This window comes from Schistocerca gregaria, chromosome X (assembly GCF_023897955.1).
Source record: "Schistocerca gregaria isolate iqSchGreg1 chromosome X, iqSchGreg1.2, whole genome shotgun sequence".
In the NCBI taxonomy this organism is placed as follows: domain Eukaryota; kingdom Metazoa; phylum Arthropoda; class Insecta; order Orthoptera; family Acrididae; genus Schistocerca; species Schistocerca gregaria.
This window is the reverse complement of record NC_064931.1, coordinates 728948234-728968719: the sequence shown is the minus strand read 5'-3', so window position 1 is coordinate 728968719 and position 20486 is coordinate 728948234. Positions and strand designations below refer to the sequence as shown.

General features: G+C 38.9%; 1 protein-coding gene across 3 annotated transcripts in view; it reads left to right on the top strand.

Annotated features, from left to right (window-relative positions):
* The window catches only part of LOC126298763 (uncharacterized), a 367391-nt gene extending 347204 nt beyond the window's left edge, over nucleotides 1-20187 (top strand). For all 3 annotated transcript variants that reach the window (XM_049990213.1, XM_049990215.1, XM_049990214.1), the window contains one exon: nucleotides 13367-20187. The gene's annotated coding sequence lies outside the window, so the exon portion shown is untranslated. The remainder of the gene's footprint in view (nucleotides 1-13366) is intronic.
* Nucleotides 20188-20486: the final 299 nt, after the last annotated feature.

Sequence of the window (20486 nt, the reverse complement as noted above, 5' to 3'; positions counted from 1 at the left end):
TGAAGCTGCATGGGCAGCTGTACCTGTACACGCCATCCAAGCTCTGTTTGACTCAATGCCCAGGCGTATCAAGGCTGTTACTACAGCCAGAGGTGGTTGTTCTGGGTACTGATTTCTCAGAATCTATGCACCCAAACTGCGTAAAAATGCAGTCACATGTCAGTTGTAGTATAATATATTTGCCCAATGAATACCCGTTTATCATCTGCATTTCTTCTTGGTGTAGCAATTTTAATGGTCAGTAGTGTAGATTCAGATAAGTTGCCAAATGGGTTTAATGGATATATTCCAGCTTCTCTATATTCATGTTGTGTTACAATATCAGTGTGTAGCTTTTTGTCAGATGTTGCCCTCTTAGCAAGTATTTGCAAAATGGACAACACCGTATCTTGAAACTACAGGGTGTTTCAAAAATGACCAGTATATTTGAAACGGCAATAAAAACTAAACGAGCAACGATAGAAATACACCGTTTGTTGCAATATGCTTGGGACAACAGTACATTTTCAGGCGGACAAACTTTCGAAATTACGGTAGTTACAATTTTCAACAACAGATGGCGCTGCAAGTGATGTGAAAGATATGGAAGACAACGCAGTCTGTGGGTGCGCCATTCTGTACGTCGTCTTTCTGCTGTAAGCGTGTGCTGTAGACAACGTGCAAGTGTGCTGTGGACAACATGGTTTATTCCTTAGAACAGAGGATTTATCTGGTGTTGGAATTCCACCGCCTAGAACACAGTGTTGTTGCAACAAGACGAAGTTTTCAACGGAGGTTTAATGTAACCAAAGGACCGAAAAGCGATACAATAAAGGATCTGTTTGAAAAATTTCAACGGACTGGGAACGTGACGGATGAACGTGCTGGAAAGGTAGGGCGACCGCGTACGGCAACCACAGAGGGCAACGTGCAGCTAGTGCAGCAGGTGATCCAACAGCGGCCTCGGGTTTCCGTTCGCCATGTTGCAGCTGCGGTCCAAATGACGCCACCGTCCACGTATCGTCTCATGCGCCAGAGTTTACACCTCTATCCATACAAAATTCAAACGCGGCAACCCCTCAGCGCCGTTACCATTGCTGCACGAGAGACATTCGCTAACGATATAGTGCACAGGATTGATGACGGCGATATGCATGTGGGCAGCATTTGGTTTACTGACGAATCTTATTTTTACCTGGACAGCTTCGTCAATCAACAGAAATGGGGCATATGGGGGACCGAAAAGCCCCATGTTGCAGTCCCATCGTCCCTGCATCCTCAAAAAGTACTGGTCTGGGCCGCCATTTCTTCCAAAGGAATCATTGGCCCATTTTTCAGATCCGAAACGAGTACTGCATCACGCTATCTGGACATTCTTCGTGAATTTGTGGCGGTACAAACTGCCTTAGACGACACTGCGAACACCTCGTGGTTTATGCAAGATGGTGCCCGGCCACATCGCACGGCCGACGTCTTTAATTTCCTGAATGAATATTTCGATGATCGTGTGATTGCTTTGGGCTATCCGAAACATACAGGAGGCGGCGTGGATTGGCCTCCCTATTCGCCAGACATGAACCCGTGTGACTTCTTTCTGTGGGGCCACTTGAAAGACCAGGTGTACCGCCAGAATCCAGAAACAATTGAACAGCTGAAGCAGTACATCTCATCTGCATGTGAAGCCATTCCGCCAGACACGTTGTCAAAGGTTTCGGGTAATTTCATTCAGAGAATACGCCATATTATTGCTACGCATGGTGGATATGTGGAAAATATCGTACTATAGAGTTTCCCAGACCGCAGCACCATCTGTTGTTGACAATTGTAACTACTGTAATTTCGAAAGTTTGTCTGCCTGAAAATGTACCGTTGTCCCAAGCATATTGCAACAAACGGTGTATTTCTATCGCTGGTCGTTTAGTTTGTATTGCCGTTTCAAATACACCGGTCATTTTTGAAACACCCTGTAAATCATTCGAGCAGTTGACTGGGATTTCTAAGTCTGATGTGCATTAGAACGTCAAATATTAAAAACTAGCTTCTGAGAATGAACTCTTATTACAAATATAGTCTTGAAAAAATCGTACTTTTCATAGAATTAAGTGCAACAACAGTTTTGGGGACCACGATTATATGATCAAGAATGTTAAAGTGTACAGTTTATCTCACAAATTTCCGTACTTGCATCTGTCATGGAATAACAGTACCAGGAGAATAGTGTAACATGTACAATTTCAAGAGCTTCCATTATGCTCAGATAAATATCTCCAGTCTATAAATATAAATGTCGTGTGACTAGGGCCTCCCGTCGGCTAGACCTTTCGCCGTGTGCAAGTCTTTCGATTTGACGCCACTTCGGCGACTTGCATGTCGAAGGGGATGAAATGATGATGAGTAGGACAACACAACACCCAGTCCCTGAGAAAATCTTCGACCCAGCCGGGAATCGAACCCGGGCCCTTAGGATTGACGTTCTGTCGCGCTGACCACTATTTTTTTTAATCTAATTTTGTTCGCTTTTTTTCGTTGTATCTGCTCGGGGCGGACGTCGGAAGACTTCCGTCTTTAGTTCGTTGTTCATCGATTAACTCAGTTCTTTTTGTTACAAAGGGCAGCTAACCCTCTGACCGAACACGCTGAGCTACCGTGCCGGCAAACCACTCAGCTACCGGGGGCGGACTACTCCAAAACAGAAAACTAAAATACTAAAGAAAATAAGCAAAATTTAATGATAAGGTTTCCCAGTAAAATAATGACTACAATGGCAAATTACATCACCAAAGGCACTGTCGCATTCCGTCCGTCCGAAAATGCACCGGAATTACAACACAGAAATGCACCTTAGATAATACACGGAACGTTAAACTGTATTCAGAAAGAACGGTAATATTAAAGAACATCTGTAATATAGTAGAAAATAAAAGAGTCGTTTTAGTATCACATCTTTGACATGAAGGTACAGTAAAAGTGATATGACTTTAGAAGGAAGGGTACAAAGTAGACTGTACCCGGAAACTTTTACTTGTTCTTCTTCAGCAGCTCTTAGTTTATTTTATTATTTGCAATCGCTCTTTTTTTTAGTAAAATATAATTACTGACAAACATTATCTTAACTCGCAAATTATCACCTGGGGCGATATAATCTTTGCGATATACGCATAGTAGCGTATACTACCTTGAAACTCGCCGTCGGGTCCTGTAACGTCATCTCCGACCTCGCCGTCTCCGTACGCTCGAAGAGTCGATTCACGAGTCTCCGCCGCTGCCCATTTAACTGAAAACCCGTCACTAGATTCTGTTGTAGGATACAAGAAGATTCTACAGGCATAGAAAGGAGAGCGAGTACACGAGGACTCTCGGCATTTCCGCTACTTAGGCAACTGCTCGGCGTAACGGTTATTATATACCAAACTAGATGAGTACCCGACGTTTCCTGGGTCTCTATTTATTCTAGTCTTCTGTTAGTACATCTCCTTCTTCCTCCTCTTTCTGTCCATCTCCTTCCTTCTCCTCTCCCTCAGTATGCGTCTCCTCCCCCCACCACTCTTTGTCCGCCTCCTCCTGGGCCTCCCTCTGTCCATCTTCTCCTCCCCCCTCTCTCAGTCCAGCTCTTTCCCCCCCTCACAATGTCCATCTCTTCTTCCTCCCTGTCGCTGCTCATCTCCTCTTCCCTCCTTCTCTGTCCTTCTTCTCCTCTTTCCTTTCCCTGTACATCCCCTCTCCCTTGTCTCTGTGCATGTCCCCCTCATCCCTCTCTCTGCCCATCTCATCCTCCTCCATGTCTCTGTCCATCTTTTCCTCATTTCTTCCTCTGTCCATTTCCTACTCTCACCTCTTTCTGTCCTTTCATCCTCCCCCAATCCCTCCATTTCCTCTTATCCCCCTATCTGGGTCCATCTCCTCCTTCCCTCTTTCTGTCTGTCCATCTCCTCCTCCCCCTTCTCTCTCCACGATATCACCCCTTCTCCAGTAACAGAATGGTGATTCTTACACTAACATTATTTCTTTCAGACCGTAGCTTATATGAGTACCAAATTTGGTTTAAATCGTTCGAGGGGCTTAAGATGAGCTTTTTACCCATGGCTTTCCCCATGTACATCCATGTCAAATACGTATATTTTGCATATACCGGGTGATCAAAATGTCAGTATAAATTTGAAAACTGAATAAATCACGGAATAATGTAGATGGAGAGGTACAAATTGACACACATGCTTGGAATGACATGAGGTTTTATTGGAACCAAAAAAATAGAAACGTTCAAAAAATGTCCGACAGATGGCGCTTCATCTGATCAGAATAGCAATAATTAGCATAACAAAGTAAGACAAAGCAAAGATGATGTTCTTTACTGGAAATGCTCAATATGTTCACCATCATTCCTCAACAATAACTTTAGTCGAGGAATAATGTTGTGAACAGCACTGTAAAGCATGTCCGGAGCTATGGTGAGGCATTGGCGTCGGATGTCGTCTTTCAGCATCCCTAGATGTCGGTCGATCACTTGCTACTTCAGGTAACCCCAAAGCCAATAATCGCACGGACTGAGGTCTGGGGACCTGGGAGGCCAAACATGACGAAAGCGGCGGCTGACCACACGATCATCACCAAACGACGCGCGCAAGAGATCTTTCACGCGTCTCGCAATGTCAGGTGTTTTTTTTTTTTTTTTTTTGTTCTAATAAAACCCCATGTCATACCAAGCATGTGTGTCAATTTTTACCTCTCTATCTACATTATTCCGTGGTTTATTAAGTTTTAAAATTTATACTGACTTTTTGATCACCCGACATTTAGCATATTTCACGCGGTTTTTTGTGTTTTTTGCGCGTATGTCATGTATCTTTCTATCGAATTTCGCCCTGCAGTTTCATTTTCGCTCATCTGAGTGTTTATGACAACATGTCTCCTGAACTACGTGTTGTATGATTATACAGGGTTTAACAAAAGATACGGCCAAACTTTCAGGAAACATTTCTCACACACAAATAAAGAAAAGATGTTATGTGGGCATGAGTCCGGAAATGCTTAATTTCCATGTTAGAGCTAATTTTAGTTTCGTCAGTATGTACTATACTTCCTCGATTCACCGCCAGTTGGCCCAATTTAAGGAAGGTAATTTTGACTTCGGTGCTTGTGTTGGCATGCGACTCATTGCTCTACAGTACTTGCATCAAGCACATCAGTATGTAGCATCAACAGGTTAGTGTTCATCACGAACGTGGTTTTGCAGTCAGTGGAATGTTTGCAAATGCAGAGTTGGCAGATGCCCATTTGATGTATGGATTAGCACGGGGCAATAGCCGTGGCGCGGTACGTTTGTATCGAGATAGATTTCCAGAACGAAGGTGTCCCGACAGGAAGACGTTCGAAGCAATAGATCGGCGTCTTAGGGAGCACGGAATATTCCAGCCTGTGACTCGCGACTGGTGCAGACCTAGAACGACGAGGGCACCTGTAATGAAAGAGGCAATACTTCGTGCAGTTGACGATAACCCTAATGTCAGCGTCAGAGAAGTTGCTGCTGTACAAGATAGCGTGGGAGAACCAGTTGTTCCCGTACCATGTACAGCGTGTGCAGGCACTGTCAGCAGCTGATAGTCCTCCACAGGTACACTTCTGCGAATGGTTCATCCAACAATGTGTCAATCCCCATTTCAGAGCAAATGTTCTTTTTACAGATGAGGCATCATTCCAACGTGATCAAATTGTAAATTTTCACAATCAACATGTGTGGGCTGACGAGAATCCGCACGCAATTGTGCAATCACGTCATCAACACAGATTTTCTGTGAACGTTTGGGCAGGCATTGTTGGTGATGTCTTGATTGGGCCCCATGTTCTTCCACATACGCTCAATGGGAGCACGTTATCATGATTTCATACGGGATACTCTACCTGTGCTGCTAGAACATGTGCCTTTACAAGTACGGCACAACATGTGGTTCATGCACGATGGAGCTCCTGCACATTTCAGTCGAAGTGTTCGTACGCTTCTCAACAACAGATTCGGTGACCGATGGATTGGTAGAGGCGGACCAATTCCATGGCCTCCACGCTCTCCTGACCTCAACCTTCTTGACTTTCATTTATGGGGGCATTTTAAAGTTCTTGTCTACGCAACCCCGGTACCAAATGTAGAGACTCTTCGTGCTCGTACTGTGGACGGCTGTGATACTATACGCCATTGTCCTGGGCTGCATCAGCGCATCATGGATTCCATGCGACGGAGGGTGGATGCATGTATCCTCGCTAACGGGGGACATTTTGAGCATTTCCTGTAACAAAGTGTTTGAAGTCACGCTGTTACTTTCTGTTGCTTTGTGTTTCCATTCCATGATTAATGTGATTTGAAGAGAAGTAATAAAATGAGCTATAACATGGAAAGGAAGCGTTTCCAGACACATGTCCACATAAGATATTTTCTTTCTTTGAGTGTGAGGAATGTTTTCTGAAAGTTTGTCCGTACCTTTCTGTAACACCCTGTATAACTTTGCTAGTACATCCAGTGCCATATGTAAATACAGTTTGCAAAATGTGTTGCTGATACAGTTAGTAGCAAATTAGTAAAAAGTAAAACGTCATGTTTCATTCGGCAGTTTTACGGCATGAACAGCGAAAATGTTGTAAGCGATAAACTTTTTCCCTTTCATCATTTTGTGCGAGGTTTAAGCGAGGAGAAGTTCATAAAGGTTTGAAATTATGCGAGAAGTTTGCTACAAGTCACTAAACGCTCTCTTTCTCAAATACTGGGTGAATAAGGTATAAGTATTCGCCCGTCGTCGGCCACACTGCTTTTTCGCCACCACCCAAGCCCCATTGTTAGGGGGGTGATTCTTCCCCATCATAGAGATTTTTTATAGACTGTAAATGACACCTGTACCAAGTTTCGCTGAAATCGATCCTGTGGTTTAGGAGGAGATGTGGAACATGCTTACATATATATGTTCATTTTTGTTTATTCGGTGACTGCCGTGAACTTATTTTAATCTTTAATCCCTATTCAGAGGTTGTGTAACAATTACTTTTATATATAATATTCAATAAATGGTGATTAGTTACTAAGTCTCCTCCCCCGGTAGCTGAGTGGTCAGCGCGACAGCCTGTCAATTCAAAGGGCCCCGGTTCGATTCCCGACTGGGTCGGAGATTTTCTCCGCTCAGGGACTGGGTGTTGTGTTGTCCTAATCATCATCATTCCATCCTCATCGACGAGCAAGTCGCCGAAGTGGCGTCAAATCGAAAGACATGCACCAGGCGAACGGTCTACCCAACGGGAGGCCCTCGTCACACGACATTTCAGTTACTAAGTTACTAATATAAATTTAGACCAGTCTATGAAAAAATTACAGAAAGGGATAATATGGCACACATCTTTTTTTTTTTTTTTTTTTTTTTTTTTTTTTTTTTTTTTTTTTTTTGAGTCATCAGTCTTCTGACTGGTTTCATGCAGCCCGCCACGAACCCTTCTCCTGCGCCAATTTTTTCATGTCAGAGTAGCACTTGCAACTTATATCTTCTATTATTTGCTGGCTGTATCCCAATCTCTGTCTTCCTCGTGACATGGAAGTTGTTCCCCGATCCTATCATCCTTGTCAGGGTCTTCCATTTATTCCTTTCCTCGCCGATTCTGCTAAATACCGCCTCATTCCTTACCTTATCCGTCCACCCGGTTTTCAAAATTCTTTTGCAGTACAACATCCCAAATGCTTTTATTCTCTCCTGTTCCAGTCTTCCCACAGTCCATGTCTCACTGCCATATAATGCTGTGCTCAAAACGTACATTCTCAGAAATTTCTTCCTCAAATTAATACCTATCTGAATATAGTACACTTTGAATCTTTGAATATAGTAAACTTCTCTTTGCCAGAAATGCCCTTTCTGCCAGTGCTAGCCTGTTTTTTATGTCCTCCTTGCTCCGTCCATCATGGGTTATTTTGCTGCCATGGTAGCAGAATTACTTAACTTCATCAACTTCGTGATCACCAATCCTGATATTAAGTTCCTCGTTGTTCTCATTTCTGCTACTTCCCATTACTTCCGACTTTCTTCAGTTTACTCTCAATCCATATTCTGTACTCATTAGACAGTTCATTCCGTTCAACAGGTCCCGTAGTTCTTCTTCAGTTTCACTGAGGACAGCAATGTCATAATCAAATCCTTTCTTTTATTTCCGTCACTGCTTCTTCGATGTATAGACTGAACAACGGAGGCGAAACAGTATATCCCCGTCTTACACCATTTTTAATCCGTGCAATTCTTTCTTAATCTTCCATTATTATTGTTCTCTCTTGGTTATTGTAAATATTTTACACTGCCCGTCTTTCTCCATAATTTACTCCTATTTCTATCAGGATTTCGAACGTCTTGCACCATTTTATACTGTCGAACGCTTTTCCGAGGTCGACTAATCCTGTGAAAGTTTATCGATTTTTCTTAAGTCTTGCTTCCATCATCAACTGCAACGTCAGAACTGCCTCTTTAGTACCGTTATCTTTCCTAAAGCCAAATTGATGGTCATTTAACACATCCTCAATTTTCTTTTTCATTGTTCTGTATACTATTCTTGTCAACAACTGGGATACATGAGTGCGATAATTCTCGTTCTTGTTGGCTCTTGCAGTCTTGGGAATTCTGTGGATGATGTTTTTCGGATGTCTGATGGTATATCGCCAGTCTTATACATTCTACACATCAACGTGAATAACAGGTTTGTTGCCACTTCCCACAATGATTTTTGAAATTCCGATGGAATGTTATCTATTCTGCCTTCAAAAACTCTTCTGAATTCCGATTCCGATACTGGATACCTACGTCTTCCCTATCGACTCCTGTTTCTTCTTTTGTCACGTGATCGGTAAGTCCTCCCCCTCATAGAGGCTCTCACTCTGCTCTTTCCATCTATCCACTCTCTCCTCCACATTGAATAGTAGAATTCCCATTGCACTTTTAATTTTACCACTCTTGCTTTTAATTTCACCTAAGGTTGTTTTGATTTTTTATCTGATGACGGCAGTTATAAGAGTCGAAGGGCGCGAAAGGGAGAGAGTGGTTGAAAAGGGAGTGACAGAGGGTGGTAGCCTATCCCCTTCGCCTTCGTTATTCATTACATACATTGAACAAGTAGTAAAGGAAACCAAATAAAATTTTGGAGTAGGAATTGAAGTCCACGGAGAAGAAATAAAAACATTGAGGTTTTCCGATGACATTGTAATTCTGTCAGAGACATCAGAGGGCTTGGAAGAGCAGTTGAACGGAATGGACAGTGTCTTGAAAGAAGGATATAAGATGAACATAAGCAAAATCAAAACAAGGATAATGGAATGTAGTCGAATTAATTCAGGTGATGCTAAGGGAATTAGATTAGGAAACGAGACACTTAAACTAGTAGATGAGTTCAGTTGCTTGGGCAGCAAAATAACTGAGGATGACTGAAGTACAGAGAATATAAAATGTAGACTGCTAGTGGCGAGAAAAGCATTTCTGAAGAAAAGAAATTTCTTGACATGGGATATAGATTTAAGTGTTAGGAAGTCCTTCATGAGGGTGTTTGTCCGGAGTGCAGCAATGTATGGAAGTGAAACATGGGCGATAAACAGTTGAGATAAAAAGACTAGAAGCTTTCGAAATGTGGTTCTACATAAGAATGCTGAAGATTAGATGAGTCGATCACGTAACTAATGAGATACTGTATACAGGGTGTTACAAAAAGGTACGGCCAAATTTTCAGGAAACATTTCTCACACACAAATAAAGAAAAGATGTTATGTGGGCATGAGTCCGGAAATGCTTAATTTCCATGTTAGAGCTCATTTTATTTTCGTCAGTATGTACTATACTTCCTCGATTCACCGCCAGTTGGCCCAGTTGAAGGAAGGTGATGTTGACTTCGGTGCTTGTGTTGACATGCGACTCATTGCTCTACAGTACTTGCATCAAGCACATCAGTACGTAGCTTCAACAGGTTAGTGTTCATCACGAACGTGGTTTTGCAGTCAGTGGAATGTTTACAAATGCAGAGTTGGCAGATGCCCATTTGATGTATGGATTAGCACGGGGCAATAGCCGTGGCGCGGTACGTTTGTATCGAGATAGATTTCCAGAACGAAGGTGTCCCGACAGGAAGACGTGCGAAGCAATTGATCGGCGTCTTAGGGAGCACGGAATATTCCAGCCTGTGACTCGCGACTGGGGCAGACCTAATGTCAGCGTCAGAGAAGTTGCTGCTGTACAAGATAGCGTGGGAGAACCAGTTGTTCCCGTATCATGTACAGCGTGTGCAGGCACTGTCAGCAGATGATTGTCCTCCACGGGTACACTTCTGCGAATGGTTTATCCAACAATGTGTCAATCCTCATTTCAGTGCAAATGTTCTCTTTACGGATGAGGCATCATTCCAACGTGATCAAATTGTAAATTTTCGCAATCAGCATGTGTGGGCTGACGAGAATCCGCACGCAATTGTGCAATCACGTCATCAACACAGATTTTCTGTGAACGTTTGGGCAGGCATTGTTGGTGATGTCTTGATTGGGCCCCATGTTCTTCCACCTACGCTCAATGGAGCACGTTATCATGATTTCATACGGGATGCTCTACCTGTGCTGCTAGAACATGTGCCTATACAAGTACGACACAACATGTGGTTCATGCACGATGGAGCTCCTGCACATTTCAGTCGAAGTGTTCTTACGCTTCTCAACAACAGATTCGGTGACCGATGGATTGGTAGAGGCGGGCCAATTCCATGGCCTCCACGTTCTCCTGATCTCAACCCTCTTGACTTTCATTTATGGGGGCATTTGAAAGCTCCTGTCTACGCAAACCCGGTACCAAGTGTAGAGACTCTTCGTGCTCGTATTGTGGACGGCTGTGATACAATACGCCATTGTCCAGGGCTGCATCAGCGCATCAGGGATTCCATGCGACGGAGGGTGGATGCATATATCCTCGCTAACGGAGGACATTTTGAACATTTCCTGTAACAAAGTGTTTGAAGTCACTCTGGTACGTCCTGTTGCTGTGTATTTCCATTACATGATTAATGTGATTTGAAGAGAAGTAATAAAATGAGCTGTAACATGGAAAGTAAGCGTTTTCGGACACATGTTCACATACCATATTTTCTTTCTTTGAGTGTGAGGAATGTTTTCTGAAAGTTTGGCCGTACCTTCTTGTAACACCCTGTAGAATTGGGGATACAAGGAATCTGTGCCATAACTTGATCAAAAGAAGGGATCGGTTGATTAGATTCTGAGACATCAAGGGATCACCAATTTAGTATTGGAGGGGGGCAGGGAGGGGGGAGGTTCACAAACCATAGAGGGAGACCGACAGATGAATACAGCAAATTGATTCAGAACTATGTAGGTTGCAGTAGTTATTCGGAGACGAAGAGGCTCGCACAGGACAGAGTAGCATAGAGAGCTGCATCAAACCAGTTTATGGACTGGAGACAACAACAACATATGCTGAGTCAGTCGTTCAAAAAATCGTTTCTTTTTCGACTTCTTCACATTTTTCATGTAGCCATTACGCCTTAATTTCCCCGCACCTCCTGTTTATTTCATTTCTAAGTGACTCGTATTTCTGTATTCCTGAATTTCCCTAAATATTTCGTACCTCCCTCTTTCGTCGATCAACTGAAGCATTTCTTCTGTTACCCATATTTCATCGCAGATACGTTCCTTGTACCTACGTTTTTCTCTCCAACTATCGTGATTGCCCTGTATAGAAATTTCCATTCCGCTTCAACTGAACTGCCAACTGAAATATTCAAATTTCGCTTCAAGCGTATCTTTCCGTTTCTTAGTACTTTCGTATCCCACTTCTTTGCACATTAATTCTTCCTGACTAGTCTCTTAAGCTTCAATCTATTCTTTATCATTACCAAATTGTGATTTGAGTCTATATCTGTCCCTGGGTGCGCCTTACAATCCAATACTGATTTCGGAATCTCTGCCTGACCACGATGTAATCTAACTAAAATCTTCCTGTATTTCCTGGCCTTTTCCAACTATACCTCCTCTTCTTGTAATTCTTGAATAGAGTATTCGCTATAATTTATTGCAGAATTCAATCAGTCTTTCTTCTCTCATTTCAAGTACCAACCCTTTATTATCCCTTAGCCCTTTCTTCTACTCTTTCCGCTACAACCGCATTCCAATCCCCCATGACTGTTCGATTTTCAACTCCCTTTACGTACTGAATTATCCGTTCAATATCTTCATATACTTTCTCTGCCTCTTCGTCTTCTGCTTGCAACGTCGGCATCTATACCTGAACTATTGTTGTCAGTGTTGGTTGATTCTGATGAGACCAACAAACACTTCACTGTCCACAGTAACTCATTCTCTGTCCTATCTTCCTCTTCATAACAAACCCCACTCTTGATATACCATTTCCTGCTGCTGCTGATATTACCCTGCACTTGTCTTACCAGAAATCCTTGCCTTCTTTCCATATTACTTCACTGACGCACACTATATCTAGATTGAGCCTTATCATTTCCCTTCACAGATTTTACAGCTTCTCTACCATGTTCAAACTTCTGACAATCCATTCCCTGACCCGTAGCGCACTATCCTTCCGCTAGTTATTCAATCTTTTTTTTCATGGTCACCTGCCCCTTGATAGTCCATTGCCAGAGATCCGAATGGAGAACTAGTCTGGGATCGTTTTCCAACGGAGAGATCGTCATGACACTTTCTCAATCACATCTCACTATTAGCCCATTAAAGGATGTTTCCGTGACCAAAGGAATACAGAAATGGCGCGCTTTTTTGTCGCGGAGACATAGTGGTGACGTTGCTCTGTACTCTGTTTTCGTTTGACGCAGGAGATATGTTCTCCCACGCTCATACTCTCATTTGTTTGAACTGGACGAACTTTGTATGTTTTTCGTCTGAACCGTAGACTATAGCATCAGTCATTTTTTCCAAACATCACTCTTCCTATTATAAAGCATATTTGCAGTTGCATACACTTCATCACTTAATTTTCGTCTTACATCCTCCACAGGGTCACAAAACACAGCTCCATTAGAGGCCGACAAGCGATCTTTTTCGACGTCAGTACCACTTTACTACAGCACGACCTGTATTCAACTTCCGTACTAAGTCACGACTAGCTTTACACTCCTTCACGCTTCAGAGTGAAAGAACGAGTTGATGAGTAGGAAGGAACAGCAGCTCCGCCGTTCTGACTTGTCATACTCGCAGACCTGTAGCGGAAGGAAGCCAGTATTGCAACGACGTAAAAACAACACCTTGATTTCTAATGTGTGCATCCCTCAATATTAGCTTCGTACTCGCTCCGTTTCTGATCTGTAATATGTAGCAATAAATCTACAAAACCTGTAAGTCTCAGTACATTCTATTTTGTTTCAGATGTCTCAAGAAGCCTATGGAAGAGAGTATGCCAACCCAGCCTAATTTTCTGTGTGTTCCAAGCGCCTGCATTAGTGCAAGAACAAATTTCCCAAGCAACTGTTCTTCCAGTAGCTGAGAGAAACGCACACAGTGGAACATGAGGTTCTCACAATGCGGGATATCAAAACAACCATCAGTGAGATTCATCCGTAGTTCACCAATTTTTATTCCAGTGTCGTTTTTGACACATTCTCGAAGCTCATAAACAGGAAACACATAGCTGTCTGTGCTTTTCTACGTGACTGGATGGAACTGGTGGCAAAGTATCAACAACTAATGTATTCTGTTTTTATTTAAGTACTGGTTGGGATAAGAAAAACGCTTGAAATGTCTCTCTTTTATTAAGAATGAAATCAGATTACATATAGTGGGAAAACAAAACCTGTGTCAATTCATGATTACTTTAGGGATTTTAATTCTAATACTTACTAGATTTGCTCATTAGAAAGTATTCACAGATTAAGCACCTAAACGCTCAAATAAATATAAAATTTTAGACATACTGTATTAGATTAGGTTTTAAAATTCACACCAATTGCTTCCTGGACAACTATTACCTTTATTTCCTAGCATGAGTGATAGTACATTATGAAACAAATTATACAGCTATAGTTCCAATTCTCTACAAACATATGCTCTGTCAGACATTACAGCACTATGATTTTGTGAAATATTTTTTGTTTATCTGATTATTCGTTACATTCAAACGTAAATAACCTAGTTCCAGTCCTTTCTTTTTGACAATGTCCTTTTAAGCAAAACGTAAATAACTGCTGAAATCAGTGAGACACAAAGATGCCCTTAACCCTTAACTAATACAAATGCAAGTAGTGTGTTTTAAAGCCATAACAAGAATAAACTAGTTTTTGAATTTGAAATAGATGAAATATGTAAGACAACAAAATTTTATCCAAGGTAAAAGCTGTGACTAACAAAGTCAATCTGATGCCTCTAAAAATCTTCCAAGTAGATCTCTTATGAAAGAAATGCCTATTCTAATAATCAGTAGTTTCACTAGATATTTTTTATAGAAAAGTCAATTTTACAACATAGATAATGAAGAAGAATTTCTTTGAAAGTAAAGCTCCTGGCATAAGACTAGAAATCACTGGGAACAGAAATGTTTCATAATACACATGCTTGTAAATAGGTAAAGGTTATTTAATTAGTAATAGATTAGCATCTGTTTAACTCACATATCATGAAACATCAAATTCAGTGCTTAAACAAAATAAAATATCCATACATCTCTCATATGACCTAAAAAGTTTATTCGTTTTTAAATCACTCATAGCCAGTTCCAGCCTGAAAAACCTTACACATCTAGGAGAGAAGCATACACATTTCATAGGTGCCTCATTAATGAAAGTTATTCTAGGGATTTAAGTAGTAGAACTCATAGAGAAAGAGCTTTTTTATATTCTAATTTTATAGTATTTGGTAACAGAACTAATGACCAACAATATGAAATGAACTTTTCATGGCAGTGAAATCAAATATCAGAAAATACGTACTTGTATATCCATTTTGATGTGATATATATTTAGAACTAATGAGCAGCTTCAAAATAAAGCAGACCAGGCAAATATTTCTTGGTATAATCATCATCTTTCAGTGTAAAATAAATAACACACAAACACTCTATTGCCTCAGGAAAAATTTGGACTATCTTGTTAATAGCTATTTACCACTCATATTTCAGACAGCTTCTTATGATCATAAACAAATACAGCATGTGTTTCAGGACGCAAAAATTGATACAAAAAGCTTTTCATCAGTATCTATGTATGTTTCAAATGGAAATATGCTATTCATTAATTTTAAAAAGACATTTACCTCTGAGAACCAAGAAATCTGAATAGTTTCACCTTCTAAGAGAAAGTTAGATGTATAGTGTTCATAAATACGTAGATGAATGTCGATAAGATGCATTACAATTTTTGTGTCTTTTTTGATCCAATTAGAGTCAACACTGAGAGATGCAAATTCCTTACTTTTGTTTCCAGTAAGTGTTTATAAATGTAATGGACAGAAAAGGCATATAAATGGCTTTCCTCTTTACAAAAGCCATCCATAATTTGGTACTTACCAATATGTACAGGAATTACATTTCAGTGGATGTGAGCAGTACCATTAAAATTTCAATTTTGAATATAAACATCAAGTAATAATCTCATTGCATCCTCTGAAAGACAGAGAAGGATTTCAAATGTGTCTACAGTAGTACCAGAAGCAGAAATATGAAAGAAAGCCATAGAATAAAACCATCATAACTGAAACATCTGATCAAATCCATTCTGAATATGTGTTCAGCAACAAACCACTAAGTATTGGTCTTAATGACAATCAAACAGTACTTTTGCAAGATAAAATGCTCCTTTTTGTGTTATACACTGAAATAAGAAGGAAATTTTTATGACCAAATGAATTCATACAGTTAATTATAGTTGACACTGTTACTATAACTGGCAAATGGTGCAATGGGAAATAATATTCTTGAACTAAACAATATCCCCAAGATATTTGGGGCCTACTAAAGTATATTCAGAAGTGGACCGTTAGGAGCAACTGTTTCTAAATCAGGACCCAGCAAGAAAGTACAGTGCTCAGACAATGGACAGGTACTCATGAGGATGGCAGTTCAAATCCTCATCCTACCATCCTGATTTAGGTTTTCTGTGCTTTCCCTAAATCATTTAATGTAAAACCTGGAAGGTTCCTTTGAAAGGCTTGATTGATTTTCTGAGCTTGTGCTCTATCTCTAATAATGTCATCATTGATAGAATGTTAAATTCCAATCTTCCTTCTTTCCTTTTATCTACCCAGTAACAGGTTTTAATTTGTTTAATTAAGGCTCCTAAGAATAACCAAATTCTGTAAAACATTCAGTGGCAATAAAAAGGTTCTACATCATCTCACAGAATCCCCCACAAATGTTCTTATGTTTAGAATGTCAAATCAAACACTTTTCAGCCATCTAAATTGATTTGACATTCTGTACTGACCGGCTGAGTTCCTGCAACCATCTCTGAAAAGCTAGACATGCAGAGACTTCTCATGTTTAGTTTCTAGATAGTGTTTATACAACAGCTACTGATAGCGTATACAAACAAATTAAGAATTTAACGAGTATTATTCTGTTTGTATCATTATACTGAAGAGGTGAGACAATTTTATATACTTATGTCATTTGAACTTCTCAAAGTCAGTCACAGTAACAGCTTTGACATAACAGCATTCATGGAAATATTTTTAGAACAGTGTGTATAATTCTGTTCTATCATAGACTCTTCTCATAGTGGTAAATCTTACATTTAATATTATTTTATTGTCTAAACATGCCATAACATTCCTTCAAGATTTGCTGTCATCTAACATTACACCGGAAACAGATTGTGGCTAGGTTTTGTGTAGAAAAATCAATGCCAAATATGAAAATTATTGATTATTCTTTTGTCGTATGTTCCATAGTGCCTTCATAAATTTATAAAAAATATACTGAATAGAAAAGTGGAAGGATATTTTCTTTTGGACTTGTATGTTTATGAAGTATAGGTAACAGAAATTTTGCCAATTATTTATTGTATAATATTAACAGAACGCTATAGTACTATTCATAGTATTATCAAATAGTAAAGACCATATTGATGTTCCTAGTGCTTCGTAATTCTGGTGAGACACAAGCTAAAACCGTTTCATTTACTCACTTCCGAAGAAACACTACATCTCACAAAAAAAGTCACAGCCTTTTAATTCTCTTTCATTATGAAAAAAATGCAATGAATTTTTGTACCTACCTTCTACAGGTATTGTCATTCAGAAATCTGTTTTTAATAGAACTAAATTCCTATATGATCTGAACAATGAATGAAACTAGGTTTATAGTTCTTGAATATCAACATCAAAATGGATATAATACATTACAGCTTGAGCTTAGCTTCACTTGAAAACAAATTTTTAGCCTAATGAATCACAAACTTTATGTTGTGCTTTTACCAGTAATAGAATAAACAGTAATATTTGGTAAAAGCAATGCTGGAGTATCTATATAGTCACCCATTTTTAGGGTTTCCTAAATTCAGAAAGATGGATACTAAAGTTGTTCCTTCGAAAATGCTGGTCGGATTTCCTTCCCATCATTGTTAATCTGAGCTTGTAGTCATTCTCTGATGACCTGCATAAAGAAATACTATACTTGTTCATTATTTTTGCTGTACTAGATTAGCTACACTACAGTATTAATATACAAACAATCACTAACTAATGAAAGCTACACTCTGATAGCTATCTGTTATGTTTAATTTAAGAATCTCAAAATTTTTCATCTATGTAATATATTATAGTAATGTTTGGAATACAGTAAAATAATATGTTATATTAGCCACTCTACCTGCCAAATTGTCATAAATCCTCATATAATTTTGGTGTCAGATATTCCTGTTTATTAGTGTCATATATTATTAAGTTAAAATTTTGTAACCATATTGCACTTTATGAGCACATTTTCATTAATGTTACTCACCCTCTGAAAATGGAAAGTTAGATACCCAAAAGAAAAGAAAGCCTCATTCTTTTTGTAAATGATAACTTTCTTTATGTCTGCCTGGGACACAACACTGAAATCTTGAGTGATATCTGTATTATTCCCTGTAGCTCTGTTAATGCTGCAAATGCAGCTGGTGTACTGTTGAGATGGGTATTTTTAAATTCGGTATTTGTTGATATAATCGTTTGCTCTTAGTGGTACCTCCAGCAACTTAATTTATTTTCAATACATTGGTGCCAGGTTTGATGCTTAAATCTCCTATTTTCAAGCAGTTGACTGTTTTATTCATAATTTCTTTAAATTGTAAATTTATGATGTTTTCCTTGTATTTTATTCGTATAGGGATATCTAGAGAAGGATTCACACTTACAGTGAACAGGACTGTGATGGAAAAAAGGGGAAAATATGCAACACACAAAAAGAGAAAACAGTTAACACCTTGAATATCAATTAGTTATTAGATGAATTGCTTTGAATTACTTTGTAAAATTAAATATTTACATCACAAAGTTATTGTGCTTTCTAGAGTCTACAAAGTAAATTGAAATTCTTGTCTTACAGAAGTTGCCAAATGCAGGCAATGAGCTACATGGCCATTTTAGTCTTCGTAGGTTGTAGAAGTATTATATATACTTCTAACGAATTCTGCTACATTTCTGCATTTTATCATTATAGATTTGTGACAAAGATTGTATACCCACTCTTTCAATAACAGAAGCAAACTTAATTGTAAGTACAGAGCATACACACATATACAACTGCTTCAGGTGATAGGTATTTAAATTGCTACTATGTTTTCTCTCATAAGTGCAAGGCAGTTTAACAGATTACACTATTAAATATAACAGCTAATGAAAAGTAAGATAATTACGTAATTGTAACATATTTTCTGTTATATATTCCTTGCATTTTAAAGAAACAGTTCTTCAGGAACTTATAACCTTTCCTTTTTATTTGACAAAAATTGTTGAAATTTTTTTGTGATATTTCACATTAGAAGTGTGAGTTTTGTCATTCTTCTCCAATTTCTAATATATCCTCAAATAAGTATAGCAGTTTTTAAAGTTTAGTGTATGGCTGTCTTTGTAAATTGTGCAAGCTTTTAAAATTTACATTGCACAAATTTTATTCTAAATTTGTCACAGTTAACAGTGCTTTCTATTGAAACATATTTTTGATAATAAATAAGGTAGACCACACAAAGTTGCACATGCCGGGCATAGTTTTCTGTTTACTTGGTCTATTCATAAGAGAAGGAAGAACCTATGAGGGCCTTTATCGTATACAAAAAATCCTGAAGCATCTCTTGATACTGATACAGGAGTTTACTTTATTGTATATTTTTGTCATGTACATACAAAAATGTAAAAGATGCCTATAAAATACTGAGTGCCTTTAACTGGTTTAACATAATGTTTGTACAGCAATCCCACTCTAAAATAATGTACTTTAAATATGAACAATGTCTCTGGCATAATACACTGTCTTTCACAAATCTCAAAATTGCTGCATTGTTTTGAAATGGTACTCGGCATTTATACATTTGACACTAATGCATAACATTAGTTTTCTGTATTTTGCTGCATAAATTTTATTACATTTAATATGAAAACTGACAGTTGTAGTAAGCTGCTTAACAGATTTTAGAGTATATCTTGTTTTCATGTATTTTTGTATATTGCTTCACAAATTCTTTGTTAATACAGCAAACCCATTCAGATTTGTTTCGATTTTGTAAACTGAAACACAGTATGTAAGCTATTATACAATTTTCTTTCTACATTAATACCTCATGCTTCTTGCTATTGTATTCCAGCTGTGTAATAGGCACTGGCAATTATAGTATTTACACATACTGTGCTTCAGAAAAAAGTGCTTTATTGTATAATGGTAAGAGACAGGAGCAGAAATCAAGATACTGTATTTATGTACAAAAATATTGAGTGTTTTTTAATCTTGAGTGAAACAATGTATTTTAAAGAGTTTTAATTGGAAATTTCTTACTTTTACACAGTCATTTTCAAGTATGTACCTGTAACTCACAGTTGTTCATACATTTGTGGTTTCTACTCATAAGCAAATTGAATGCCAACACTTGGAATATGCACTTTTACAGTAATGTAGGTAACGAACAATGACTACCAATTGTTAATAGTATTTTCTTGTAAGAGGAGATTTCCTTCTGCATGACTATTGCTGATGCAAATAAATTTTTCATTATTTGCAAATCTTATTTTGGTACATTCATTAGAAGATAATGTGCAAGTATTTCATATGGCTCGCCTGTTTCTGGACCATATTCCAGATACACTTCAAGCTATTGCAGAAGAAGTAACACTACAAGCTTTTCAAGCCATGAAATGCCTTTTTTGTTTTGTAGGGATACTTCTATATGATTTCTAACAGTTGAAATTGTGAAACTAATAGTTTGATCTCGTCATTAGTGGCATTGAAAAATAGGATACAATAATGGTTGAAGGCCTGCTTGATCCTTTACAGGTTTTACACAAAATTTTCTAGTGAATTAGCTCA